The sequence below is a fragment of the Misgurnus anguillicaudatus genome, chromosome 5 (assembly GCF_027580225.2).
Source record: "Misgurnus anguillicaudatus chromosome 5, ASM2758022v2, whole genome shotgun sequence".
NCBI classification, from domain to species: domain Eukaryota; kingdom Metazoa; phylum Chordata; class Actinopteri; order Cypriniformes; family Cobitidae; genus Misgurnus; species Misgurnus anguillicaudatus.
The window spans coordinates 14,156,601-14,170,177 of record NC_073341.2 but is presented as its reverse complement, the minus strand read 5'-3'; the positions used below and the strand labels follow the sequence as shown (position 1 = coordinate 14,170,177).

The 13,577-nt window shown below is 37.0% G+C and overlaps 1 protein-coding gene across 2 annotated transcripts in view; it reads right to left on the bottom strand.

Annotated features, from left to right (window-relative positions):
• prlhr2a (prolactin releasing hormone receptor 2a) overlaps positions 1-11,314 on the bottom strand; it is a 199,547-nt gene extending 188,233 nt beyond the window's left edge. For both annotated transcript variants that reach the window (XM_073867598.1, XM_073867600.1), the window contains exon 1: positions 11,280-11,314. The gene's annotated coding sequence lies outside the window, so the exon portion shown is untranslated. The remainder of the gene's footprint in view (positions 1-11,279) is intronic.
• Between the last annotated feature and the right edge of the window lie 2,263 nt (positions 11,315-13,577).

Below are 13,577 nucleotides of genomic sequence, written 5' to 3'. Positions count from 1 at the left end.
TTACATTAAAATCACTTGTTACACAGCTCTCGCAGCTCTCGCTAATGCTTTTTTCAGGTAATCGTACATTTTAGTTTGATTACCATCATATGCATTCACAGGGGCGCTGTAAAGGGGGGGTAAACAATGACGATTCTCGGGGCCCACGAGTAAGAGGGGGCCCAGAGAAGCCCCCAAAATTTGGGTGCTAAAAGTATTAAAAATATCTTTAAATTATTCTATTTGCTGTTTCCTGGTATCAAAAAAATGTATTTGTTTAGGAAACACAAACGTCCGTGGGCCCCTTTCCCCCCTCTCAATTATCATAAAATGGTTCAGTCCGCCCAAATTGTATAATCCAAGCAAAACAGCTTGACTTCACTTATAGCGCCTGCAGAATATCAACTTGACTGACAAGGACGTGAAAATGCCTCAAAAATCTGGAAGTCAAAAACGAAAAGAGAAAAAAATAAGAGAAGTGAAAGAGGCAAAGGGTCGACATTATGTTACCCAATTTTTCACAAGAAAAGGTGGGTTTGTAAGTAGGCCTAAATTGTTAGTGGACCGCGGCCTGTGACAATCGTAGCCTACGGCACTTTTCTGTGCTTACGCGCACGCTTTGTACATGAGGTCCCAGGTCTCTGCGGTAGCATTTTTTGACAAGTAAGCATGTTTGAATAGAGCAGGGTGCAGCGGGTGCACGGCTTTGCCTCACAGGCAGCCGTTGTCGGCATCTTTGTACGAGGCTCCGCCAGTCTGCCCACTTTCAGCACCCTGCTGCGGTCCACGCTGTTGCACCTGTCTTGCAAGCAGTCTAACTTCATGAACTCTGTTTGTGAGGTTGGCTTCAAATGGCTTCAAAACGAATAATTCATCCGAATAACAGAAAAATTATTCGGCCAGACATTATCACGTGTTTACTGGACCAGCGCTAAATTATAAACCCCTTAAAGCACGTATAATATGTGTGTGAAGTGAATGAGTGCAATCTATAAAATGACATGAATTATATTTTAGGCGAGTCCCTTATTTAGAAACGCCAGCTGTTTTGGAATTAGTTTAAAATCTTAAAAACGCTGTTAATATCAAACTTCTTTTAACCCAACTGTATAAAATTACCCTTTTAGTTTTTTTTATTATTTAATTACACAAGACCAGAAAACCTTGGTAAAATGCTGCACTCTGATAATAAAATATTTGTTAATAACTCCGTGTCTCCGCGTGACTTCGGTCACAGATGATCTTAATTACTTCCAAGTTAAAGCAAGCTTCATTGTCAATCTATGAATATAAAATAAATAAGCAAATAGATAAAAATATGAAAATGTAACATTTTAAAAGCAAAATTTAAACTGAAGATTACTATGACATGAATTGCAATTAACATAAAAATAAAGTAAGTAAATAACAACTGAAACATTTGAATTAAATCTTTCTAATTACCTTATTGTTTAAAATCATGTTGCTTATTTTGAACTAAGTTAAAACTAATTTTAATATTAGAGGATTTTGTTATTTGAAATTTTAAACACAAATCTGATTATTTATTCATTTAGATGAAGATTTTGAGATTGTTACAGATACAAATACAGATACAAATACTGACTGTGGAGTTGTAATACTTTCACATTATCTGATTCAGACCGACTCGGCAAAACTCAATTTAAACAGCACAAAATGACTGCCTGTGGACGTTATAGATAGAAATTATTATATTTCTGTTTTTATTCACACAATAAATATTTAAACTAGTTTAAATGAAAATTCATGTAGTTTTAGGAAAAGTCAGGGAGCAGCAAGGCTTTATGATTTATTTAGACAAAGTTATTGACTATGCAAATTTCAAAACGGTCAAAAGGACGCCTTGTTCGTTCTAGTGTTAAAGATAATTACCACATTGCAAAAAATAATTTTCAAGAAAAAACTCCCAGTACTTTTGTCTTGCCCTCAGCAAAAACATCCAAAATTTCTCAAATCAAGATGCCTCCTCACGACGACCAAAACGACCCAAGAAAACAAATCCAGTTCCCAGACCAAAAACATCACATTTAAATGATTTTGTGCATAAAACAAGCAAAAAAAAATCTGCCAATGGGGTAAGCAAAAAATCTGCCAATGGGGTAAGCAAAAAATCTTGACATTTTTTTCTTAAACACTAAATTAAAGAAAAATTCAAGAAAAATTAGCTTAGCCCATTGGCAGATTTTTTTGCTTGTTTTATGCACAAAATCACTTAAATTTAATATTTTTGGTCTTAAAACCAGATTTATTTTCTTGGGTCGCTCTGCTCACCAAGAAAAAGCATCCTAATCCAAGAACTCCCAGATATTTTCCCTGAAAACAAGAAAAAATACTAAGAATTTTTTTTCTTGAAAATCATTTTTTGCAATGCATAAGTTTAAATGCTGCGGTTAAAATGACTGCTGGTGGCCGTTCTATTGTTAAAAGTGCATGATAAGGGAACTCAATTTTCTCCCCATGTTAGGTCAAGAAAGCACTGGAAAAAATAACAATGCAGTTTTAGTTAAACGTTCAACATTGACTTTCTTACTTAGCATTTTTGTCTTGTTTTCAGTAGAAATATCCAAAAATTCCCAAACCAAGATGCTTCTTCTCGATGAGCAAAACGACCCAAGCAAATCAGTCTAGCCTGAAGACAAATTAATATACAATTTAAGTGAAATTGTCCTTAAAACAAGCAAAATGATCTGTCAATGGGGTGAGAAAAAAATTGTAAAATAAGATTTCTTTTTTCTTAAACACTTAATTCAAGTAAAATTTTCTCACCCCATTGGTAGTTATAATACCATAAAAGTGCATGATTTTATGTAAATTAATATGAAAAAAGTCTCAGCTGTGTTGGGGGCCCTGTCAAGATTCTTTTCATGGGGCCCAAAATCCTTAGCAGCGCCCCTGTGCATTCATACAAAATTGCCACCACATAAAGCTAAATTGCCATGAGATTAGGTTGGTACATTATAAATCGCATCGTTTTTTGCAATGGATTTTCGAACTAAAAGGTGACGTTCTCGCAACATTCCCTAAAAGTTCTCTAAAGGGAAAGAAAAATCTGAATCTTTAGAAAACTTCAGGCATTGCTAAAAGTCTTTTTTGTTATAAAAGTCTTGCAGTTCAAGGCTCCTTATATAACATTAGGGGGACGTTTTATTTTGGTTATTGTATGCTCACATATGAATGTTTCAGAGCGGACATTTCGGACATTAAAGGGACACCATGAAACTTTTGGCCACTAGGGGGTGCTAGACACGTATTTTTCACTTCTAGCGCCCCTAGAGCCCACAAGCGCCGCAGCACTGTCTAAAAGGAAAGGAACTTGCCAACCTTAAAACTAAACTAAAAACTAAACATTTAAAATGCTAAACGATCAACATTTTGAGACAACAGGGAGAAACGCAGTCATGTTACAACTTTCTGATGAGGAACTCGTCGTGGCAGAAGCCATTTCTCAATCTGAAGGTTGCAGCCTCCGGATGTCGTATTTCTAATACGTCATCAAGACTGTCTTATTTCACAATATTAACAATTACAAAGTTGACTATTATACTTAGTTAATCGTAAATTGTTGCAGTATGCTTATGACTTGCGAATGTAATGCTCAGTTTACCTTAATAACCCAGGCTTGATGACGTGTGCAGCCTGCATATTTGACCTCCGAAGGCTGCAGCCTTCCAATTCAGAAACGACCAGACGTATTTCCTTGCCTTTTTCCAAACAAATATTGTTGCATCCTCTCTCTCTCCCTCGCCACCAGGATTTTCCGCAATGGCGCTCGTTATTCCTCTTTTTTGTGTGAAAATCGCTCCAAATCCAAGTAAACCGATGCGTTTAGGTCTGCCGCTTTGTAATACGTCACGCGAGTGACAGCGGAACGCAGCAAATGAGGAAGAGAGAAGAGAGAAACGCTCGGATCTGATTGGTGAATGAATAGGGTTTGGTTTTACACTGTGAGCAAGTTTGAGTGCTATAGCATCCTGGATTGTAATGTAAATATCATAGACACAGTAAAAAGAAAGGTAAATACGTGAACACAGCATCTGAATACAGGGAACTATATGCAATATAATCGCCGTAATTTATAAAGAACATCGCATTTATGTATGAATCAACAGTTTATATAAAAAATTGCCTTAAAGGGGAATCGAACCCGGGTCGCCCGTGTCATAGGTCCGTGACACTAAAGACTATGCCACAGAGTCACATAATAGAACCGGCTCTCTACACTCCTTAAGTAGCCTCCAGCAAAATTCACGTTAAAAACAAATTGTGTGGAGGAAGTGACGTATGCCGTAAAGCAGTCGAATTTTGTAGTTTTTTTTGTGCTCTGGTTACTACCACAAACCCTAAGTTTTAAAATACGAGTAAAAGTGATACAGACCCCGTCAGGCTATGGTAGACATGTCATTCAACCTATTTAAAGTCGATGTACTATCACAAGGGTCTTGAAAATGTATTATGAAGGTTGAAAAATTACATGGTATCACTTTAACAGAACGTTCCCACATGGTCCTCTTTTGGTCAGATAAAAACGTTCCCAATATGACTGTATGGGAATGTCCCATGCTAGTTATTCTGTGGTAACATAGGAACGTTACAGAAAGGACACCTGGCACATTAACAGAAAGTTTCCACATGGTCCTCTTTTTGTCATATCATAACGTTCCTGATATGCCCTTAGGGCAGTGTTCTTCACTCCCAATCCTGGAGAGCCGGTGTCCTGCAGAGTTTAGCTCCAACCTTAATCAAACACACCTACCTGTGATCTTCTAGTGATCATGAAGACATTGATTAGCTTGCTCAGGTGTGTGTGATTAAGGTTGGAGCTAAGCTCTGCAGGACACCGGCTCTCCAGGGCTGGGAGTGAAGAACACTGCCTTAGGGGGACGTTCTACATTGGTTATTCTGTTGTCACATAGCAATGATACAGAAAGGACATTTGGAACATTAACAGAGCGTTCCCATATGGTCCTCTTTTAATAATTGAATAACGCTCCCACACTCTAAAAATGGCTGGGTTATTTTTGACCCATAATGGGTAAATATTGGACAGAACACAGGCTGGCTTAAAAATTGACGCAATGCTGGGTTATTTTAAAGCAACACTAAAGAGTTTTTGCTCTTTGCTCCCCCTAGAGGTTGGAAGCTGAATTGTCCATTACCACTGTCGTAAATAATTTAGCCTACTGGCGCAAAGCTGGCTCTGATTGGATTGTAGGTCTGCCGTAAAGCAAGTTTTTGTAGTTTTCACTTGAACTACAGGCCCCCGACCCGACGGTTGGAAACTTCTTTAGTGCGGTTTTGGCCGATAGAGGGCTGCAAAGCGAATGTGAAAGTCCCGTTCACCCTGTTTCGAGTTGTTCCATATTGCATAGTCTGTGGTCACATAGCAACGTTACAGAAAGGACATTTGGAACATTAACAGAACTTTCTGAATGTTCAGTAAAGGTCTGCCAAATAACGTCCTCCAACCATAAAGAACTCCACATCATTACCTCTTGAAACATTCTGGGAACGTTACTAGCAAAATTCCTTAACGCCAGAGGGGTGGTTCTGAGAATGATCTGGGAACATAGAGTCTACATAAAACATGGTCCCTTTAACATTCCCTGAACATCCTGAATTTTCTGTGAAGGTTTGCCAAATAATGTCCTCTAACCCTTTAAAGAACTCCACAACACATCTGTCTCGGAACGTTCTGGGAATGGTACAAGGCAACTTCCTTAACACCTGCGTTGTCGTTCTGATGCTGCATTCAGACCAGCCGCGGTAGAGGTGTCAAGCGTAAGTGATTTCAATGTTAAGTCAATGTAAAGATGCATGTGAATGAGGCGTTTAGCACGGCACAATAGACGCGATTCCGCTTCATTTGTGCGTCTAGTTCGCGCGAATGGTGCGAATTGAGCGTTGCCGCTGGAAACACCCAAGTTAAAAAATTTGAGCTTTGGTGGAAAAATGTGCCACGTTACCAATCAGGAGCTTGCTCTAGTAGTGACGTGATTACAGGAAGCGAGCAGAGTCGCAGAAGCCCCTCCCATGACACGAATTACGCGTGAATGTCTTGATGACTTGAATTTCATGTGCGACTTTAACTCGCAAATAAGTGAGTCAATTCAAAATGTTCAAGCAGCAAACTAGACGCGGTAGATGCGAATTTGGGAAACTAGACACGATGGATGCGAATTTGATGCCTCAAACGCGGCTCATGTGAACCCATGGTTAGAACGTTACATTTCTGGGGGGTTCAAACAATGGAGTTACTTTTCTTGTATTACTCTGCAATTTCTTTTGCAGTGGCGGCCGGTGGCTTCTCTTACGAGGGGGAAAAATTCTAAAAATGTGTTCGGAGTGTCGTGTGTGGCTCATCATGTCAAAATATGTGTTTGGGGCGTCATGCATAATGCATTATATCGAAATATGTGCTTGCGGCACAAGCTTTGAAAGGCTTTGTGATAAAAGAGACACTCACATTCGCAAAATATTCGCAAGACACTAACATAACACTAAACTCTGATTACACGTGAGATTAAGCGAGTGTCTGGTAAACATGAACCCTTTTAAAGCATTTGCAGCAGGCACGTATTTGGACATGACACGTGATACACATAGGTTCACATGATGCGCCAAACACATTTTTTGACATGGCGAGCCACACACTTGACTTGACTTGAAATACTGTACATGTTTTGATGAGCTTTGCATTGGGCACCCTCGAAAAAGAAGTCACCAGCCTCCACTGTTCTTTTGTCTCTTATAAAAAAGTACAAATGTTGTCAGCGAGATGGCACCCTTTCAAAAGGTACGCCTTTGTACCTTAAGGGTGCATATTAGTTTCTCAAAGGTAGATATTAGGACCTTTTTAAAGGGTATTGTAATAATGACAGCTATTGTACCGTACCTTTTTTAAGTTTCATTTCAGATATTATTTACTAACTGACAAGCAGTTATATACTGCGATAGAATCAGCAATTCACTTTTACAAAATAAACCCCATCAAAGACCTCTCTGCTTTGTGAGTGGTTACTATAAAGGGCAGTTTCCATTGCCAGGGGTTAGATTAATCCAGGATAGGCTCTTGTTATATTAGGACATTTAAGTCATTTTTACAAACATACCTTACTAAAAACATTATTGGTGTGCATCTTGAGACTAAACAATGGCACTAATGTTAAAATATATCAGTACAAAGAGTTTGCACAAATTGAGCCAGTTCAAACATGCATTTTAGATAAGCCCTGTCTGAGAAACAGCCCCAGTATGTTAAATAAATATAAAATTGTGCAAAAATGTCAATTTACAGTGAATAATACCTAAGGCCACATATAGCCCGCAGGTTAAAATAGCCAGTGCAAGGGTTGTATATCATCTCTCATAATACTTAGCATTTTCACCTGCGGCCCACACAATTAGTTTAGTCTGCGAATTGGCACAACAGTGATTTTTATTCATTTATTAATTTGACTATGACCTGAGTGTGTTTTTTGTTCAGTTTAGTTTTCAGTTGACACGTTGTTCTGCATCTGATCTTATTGCTGTAGAGAGATACGATGGTTCTAAAGCGCAGGAGAGATACACTGGCTAATAGGTTTATTAAAAGCGGTCTCGTCTCTGCCTGCATGTGTTTTTGTGTATATGGAGGTGAAGGGTTGAACAGCGACACATCTCTAATGGATTCGCACTGTGACAGTCATTAATTTCCCTCATTGTTCATCGGGTCATTGCAAGCCTGTGAAATAAAAGCTGAGGAGCAGATTACGTCCTCTCCTAGTATTATCAGATACGCTGCAGTACAGCTGACGCAAACCTAATTATGAGAGAGATAGAGCGGGAAAGAGAGACCCAGGCAAAACCAGAACCTATTATGACTCATGTGTCATTTGAATGTGAAATCTGAAAAGTATAAATCATGTTAAACATTGAAAAGGGAAATAGAAAATGTTAAAACCTAACTAAAGTCGTTTTTTGTGTGTTTTACCGTTTTCTACATACACTGTAAAAAAAGTCCGTAAAAATTTCAATGTTATTGCAGCTGGGTTGCCGGTAATTTACCCTGGATTTGGATTTATGTTGTTTACTGGCGAAAGTTTTTTCAAAGTTAAATAAATTTTAAATATCAACAAGTCCCTATCCTCACAGAACAAAACCATACAAAAACAGCCTCATGCAAAGCATTCTGGTAACCAGAAATCATCATCAACCTTTTTCTGTTTTTTGCTTCAGATTTTGTTTCCCAGAATGTTTCGCCCGATGCTGTCCTTCAGTTCTACTCTGTAAAGACAAAGACCCGCAAATGTTAAATATTCATTTAACTTTGAACAAAATGTTGCCAGCAAATAACATAAATTCAAATCCACGGTAAATCACCGGCAACCCAGCTGCAATTTCTACGGATTTTTTTTACAGTGTACAATAATCTTACATTGAGAACCTTCTGTAAAAAAATATAACTTTGATGTCTTTAATGTTGACGAGGTAAGATTATGTCAAAGATTTACATCAATGTGAAATCAAACTTTAATGCTCATCTCATAATTTGATTGAGACTTGCAGACATGGTCACATGCCATTCACAGGGTGGGTCTCATTTCTCTGTTACCCCTTACCCCTCGGTTTTGAGTGTTCATGTGAGGCGAAGTGGCGTCTCAATTCTCAGTTTGATCAAGGGCTAGGAACAAAGCCTAGGGATAAAGAGAGGGGTAACGTTAACGTAGGAATTTCTCAGGAGATCAAGATGTTTTATGGCTGAACGTCGAACTGTCAAGGAGTCGCACAAATAAAAGTTACGTTATTTTCAGCAGTTTAATTGAGATTATATTATGACACTCAATTATGATACTTTTAATAAAATGTTCAAGCTGTTTTAATTGTAATGTTTTTGTTTTGAATCGCTAGTTATGGCACTAGCTAGCAGCTAAGTTATACGCTATTTGTTGAGCTCAGCTCAGGCAATCGATACTACAACCTGAGACGACGGCATCTTTGTTTATGTCAACGCTTGTCTGTTTACGTAGCAGCCAGCTAGCGGCAAGGGAAGGTGACGCAAAATCTCATTTTTTAGACAAACAATCTGTCTTAACGATCTGGAAGGGGTAAGACAGAGAAATGAGATTGTCCCTTATTTGTATTATCTATAAGAATTTAATTTTACATGGTTTCTGCTGAACATTAACTCTTTCCAGAGTTAGAAAATGCACTGTAACACCACTGCTTTGCGGGGCTTATTGCTTTTATAAAATGGTTACTTCATATGCATAGCAGGACTTCATAAAATCAAACACAAATAAGTTGTAATTATATTAGTACAAATATTACTCTTACGCCAAAGTAGTTCCTCAGAATCAAGTGAGGCTTCAACAGAACGCAGTTCCCAAGCAACACAGGTGCAGCAAAGACACAATAAAAATATGATTAAAGACTGTGGTATTTATTTTCATAAATCAACATTCATCTAATTTATACATTGATATTTATATCGTGCAACTGTTGAAGTGATGATCAAATATGATTGGAAATGGAATCATACTTCTTTCACGTCAGTGTTTTTTTTTTTAAGTTGCCATCCAGTTTTAGTGTAATGCCTTCCAGAAAAATTATCGTCTTTAAATAAACATAAAATATATCAATTAAAATCACAAAAAAAATGCTGACAGCAACTTTTCAAAAAATGGCTGGCGGGGAATGAGTTAAACAATTATTTTGGGCTTTTTCTAAAAAAAACTACTTAAAATTCAAATTAGTGAATTTAAGGCTATATGAATCAGGTGTTGACTTTTGTAGACTTACGTCAGCCAAGTTTCCCGGAATGCATTTTGCATAAATGTCAATGAAGCATAAAACCCACATACAGTAATATTCAAAATATTACTGTTTTGTGTGTAGTTTCAATAGCTGTTTAAGTGAGAATATGTATGTGCAAACTTTAAATCTTGGATCAGTTAATAAAGGAAGAGCATATTTGAAAATGTGCTTTCCCAGATGCGAGTTCCATGCGATCAGCGGGTGGTCAGAGCTCATGTACCCTGCAGAGAGCAGTTTCATCTTTGGCTAGTGCTTCTGAAATTTGCCACTGGCTCGGGTGTCAAGGTCAGTTTATTTATGTAGCACCTTTACAATAGCCCTAAGGCTGACTAAAGTGCTTTACATGAGAGAATTGCAAAATTAAACATACAGAGAAAAAAGCTAGGGAAAATAAAGAGGTACAGGTACAGAATGAGCCTGTCTTATGTCTAAAGGCAAAGAGTTCTAGAGATGTGGTCCAGCTACTGCAAAGACACAATTTCACAGAGGTGGACACTACTTGAGTATTTTAAGTAAATTTTTCAAGCGTCTAGAATCATGCTGTGTATTCCTTTAATATTGCATATTAAAATTGATTTAATACCTAATTACATAAAATTCTGTACTTTTCTTGAGTAAAAGTATAAAGTACTTTTTACTTAAAGGAATATTCCATTTTCTTAAAAGAAAACTACAGATAATTTACTCACCAACATGTCATCCAAAATGTTGATGTCTTTCTTTGTTCAGTCGAGAAGAAATTATGTTTTTTGAGGAAAACATTGCAGGATTTTTCTCATTTTAATGGACTTTAATAGAGCCCGACATTTAATACTTACCTCAACACTTAACAGTTTTTTTTCAACAGAGTTTCAAAGGACAATAAACGATCCCAATTGAGGCATAAGGGTCTTATCTAGCAAAACGATTGTCATTTTTGACAAGAAAAATAAAAAAGATCCACTTTTAAACAAATGATATACTGTGAATGATCCCTTGGTCTGTTTTGCTGAATTATTTGATTAACCTTTGTGAAATTTGGTCGCAAGTGTCCATTTTCACTATGTCAAGCACTTTGTAAAGGCTAGAGAGCACTGAAATTTAGTCTCTTTTCTGATGAATGCCGTGGAGACCACAGAATCACTGTTTATTTATTGGTGAGCAGTTTCCAGTGTCGGGAAAGTTCACTTTCTACATGAACTAGTTCAAAGTTTAGTTCACAAATTTTAAAATGAACTAGTTCAGTTCATAGTTCATATTTCAAAATGTTTACTAGTTTATAGTTCCAAAAATGAACTAATTTATAGTTCTTTTTTCTGATATTTTTTTTTTTTAAATGATTGCCATTATAGCCCATATAGAACCACAGACAGCAATTATTTTATCAGTTTTAACACTGAAGATAAATGCGTCAGATTTCATCTTCATAACCAACTTTAAATCCTTATCCAACCAGGGTTTACATTAGCATTGACTGTCTTTAAATTTTTGTATTTGCTTGCACATACCTTGAAAGGCTAGCCGGGTACTTCAAGGGGGTTGCGTGTAGGACAACTCGCAGGTATCGCACACCGCACGTGCACGTTAAATAGCGTGAGCTTAGTCAGAGTCTATTTCAAGATCCAAAATATATGTTAGAGGCCTATGTTAATAATTACCGATTTCGGACAAATATGATGTTATTTAATGTTAAACAACTGCTTTGTCGCCTACATGCTGCTTTCACATCCATGCTGCATTTTGTTTTGATGACGCATGCAGCAATGAAACACTGGTGGCTGGTGTTGCCAGATTGGGTGTTTTTTCCGCTATACATTAAGGTCTGTTTACAGTGTGTTTTAGCCAGGATTTCGCCTGTAGAACTCCATAGAAATCTGGCACCCTATTCAACGACGCTAGACTGAGAGAGCGTGCCGTTCACAAACACCAGAATGAACCAGTTCACAGTAACGTTCATCAGGCAGTAATACAGTATGTTCAGTTCACATTCGGCCAAAAATTTAACGAGTTCATGAACTTTCGTTCAATGAACTCGTTCAGGCACAACACTGGCAGTTTCCTTGCAGTTGATTTAATTTGAAGATTTCTTCCATGTTGTGTTGCATGCAGTGTGCATTCTTTGAACAGCTCATCTGTGCATTTTATTGAAAATAAAAAAATGCCTTCATAATCTTTTAGCAAAATGTAACTTGAAAAATGTTGTGTCCTGTGGAGGAACGAACAATACATGGGTTTGGGACAATATGAGAGTCAGTAAATAATGATGAAACTTGTTATATAAAAAGTTATTTACATGTAAATGTCTTGCTTATGACGAAACAATAGGTTTATCATGATGTCCAATATCAAACTAGACTACACAAAGCAATTCACAGATCTTATGCTTTCTAGAAAACAGAGCACTTTATTATTCGCAGAAGTATGAAACATCCAATTGTATGCAAGCAAACACTCATCTACAAGCTCAAAAACAACAGACCATCATCAAAGCATTGGATGTTTCGCTTCTGCTAAAGCATATGAATATAACACATTTATATGTATGAACCACTCATGACAAGCATTCACGTGTAGCCTTCACAACTTTCATTTTCTTGATACATGGAATATGAAACGATATGTTGAAATGTTCAGATTGTCTTCAAGGAATGTGTCCCTGTGATGGTTTACTGATGTGTATTGAATCGTGTCACTATATTCAGGCTTGATTATAAATGATTGACACGGCAGAGTACTCAGTTTACTCAAGAGTAAATTATTTTTCAATTGCTTTCCTTTTGTTGACCAGCTTATCGATTTAATATGTCCAATGTAACACCACAGTTTCAACCTTTTAAGGAAAATTGGAAAAAAAAAACAGTACATCTATGTTTCTTGAGCAGGATCATACTGTTCTAACAGATAAATTACATTTTCATCAGCTTTTGTTGAGATCACAATAACACTGTATTTTTCCCTGCAAAGTGAAGGTTACCTGTGAAATATTTTTGTTTGGCCTCTACAGCTTTTTCCAGAACTGTTCAAAATTATAGCCCAGTGTAAACAGCATGGTAATTGTGAGACATCAGATTGAAGAAAGAAAGAAATGCATGAGGTGAAAAATGTACATGATACTTAAAGTGTGCAATACATTTTTTTTGTCAGTGGTTATGGTAAGGCAGTCAAACTCATGTTGAAAATATTGAATCAGAAATTAAATGACTGTCGCACTTCAACAGATGTAGGTTGTTTGATGTTTCTGGATTGTATTAAACTCTCATTGTGTGGATGGATAGTAAAAAGTCAACAAGCTATCTCAGTTCTCACTTGTAGAGAAAAAAAAGCCTAAGGAATAGATGAAGCTCAAGGGACAAACAACAGGTATATTGGCAATTTTCAGTTTAAACTGTAATAATCTTGTTTATGGTAAATGAAGTGGCATTTGAACATCGCACAAATTGAAAATAAAAACAATAACAAAAAAATAACCACATGAAATATTTGGTCGTAATCGTTTGTATGAGCATTAGAAAGATCTTTAGCCCTGTGGAAAGAATTAAAAAAAAGTATCTTTAAAGTATCATAAGGGACCTGCATTTAAATGGAAATGTTTGTTATTACTATTTTTATAGTAATGATTTTTTTGTCCTCATCTTTGTTGCCCGTCCCTGGATGTAATCATAAACATACTTTTAGTTTCAAGTTAAAAAATGACAAAGTGAAATAGTAGGTGCATCACAGTTTGAGGGCTGCATCCTCCGAAGGCCGTTTTCAAAGGCCAATGATGTCCCCTCTACAAAGGCTGTTCCAATCCTTCAAAAGCCTCC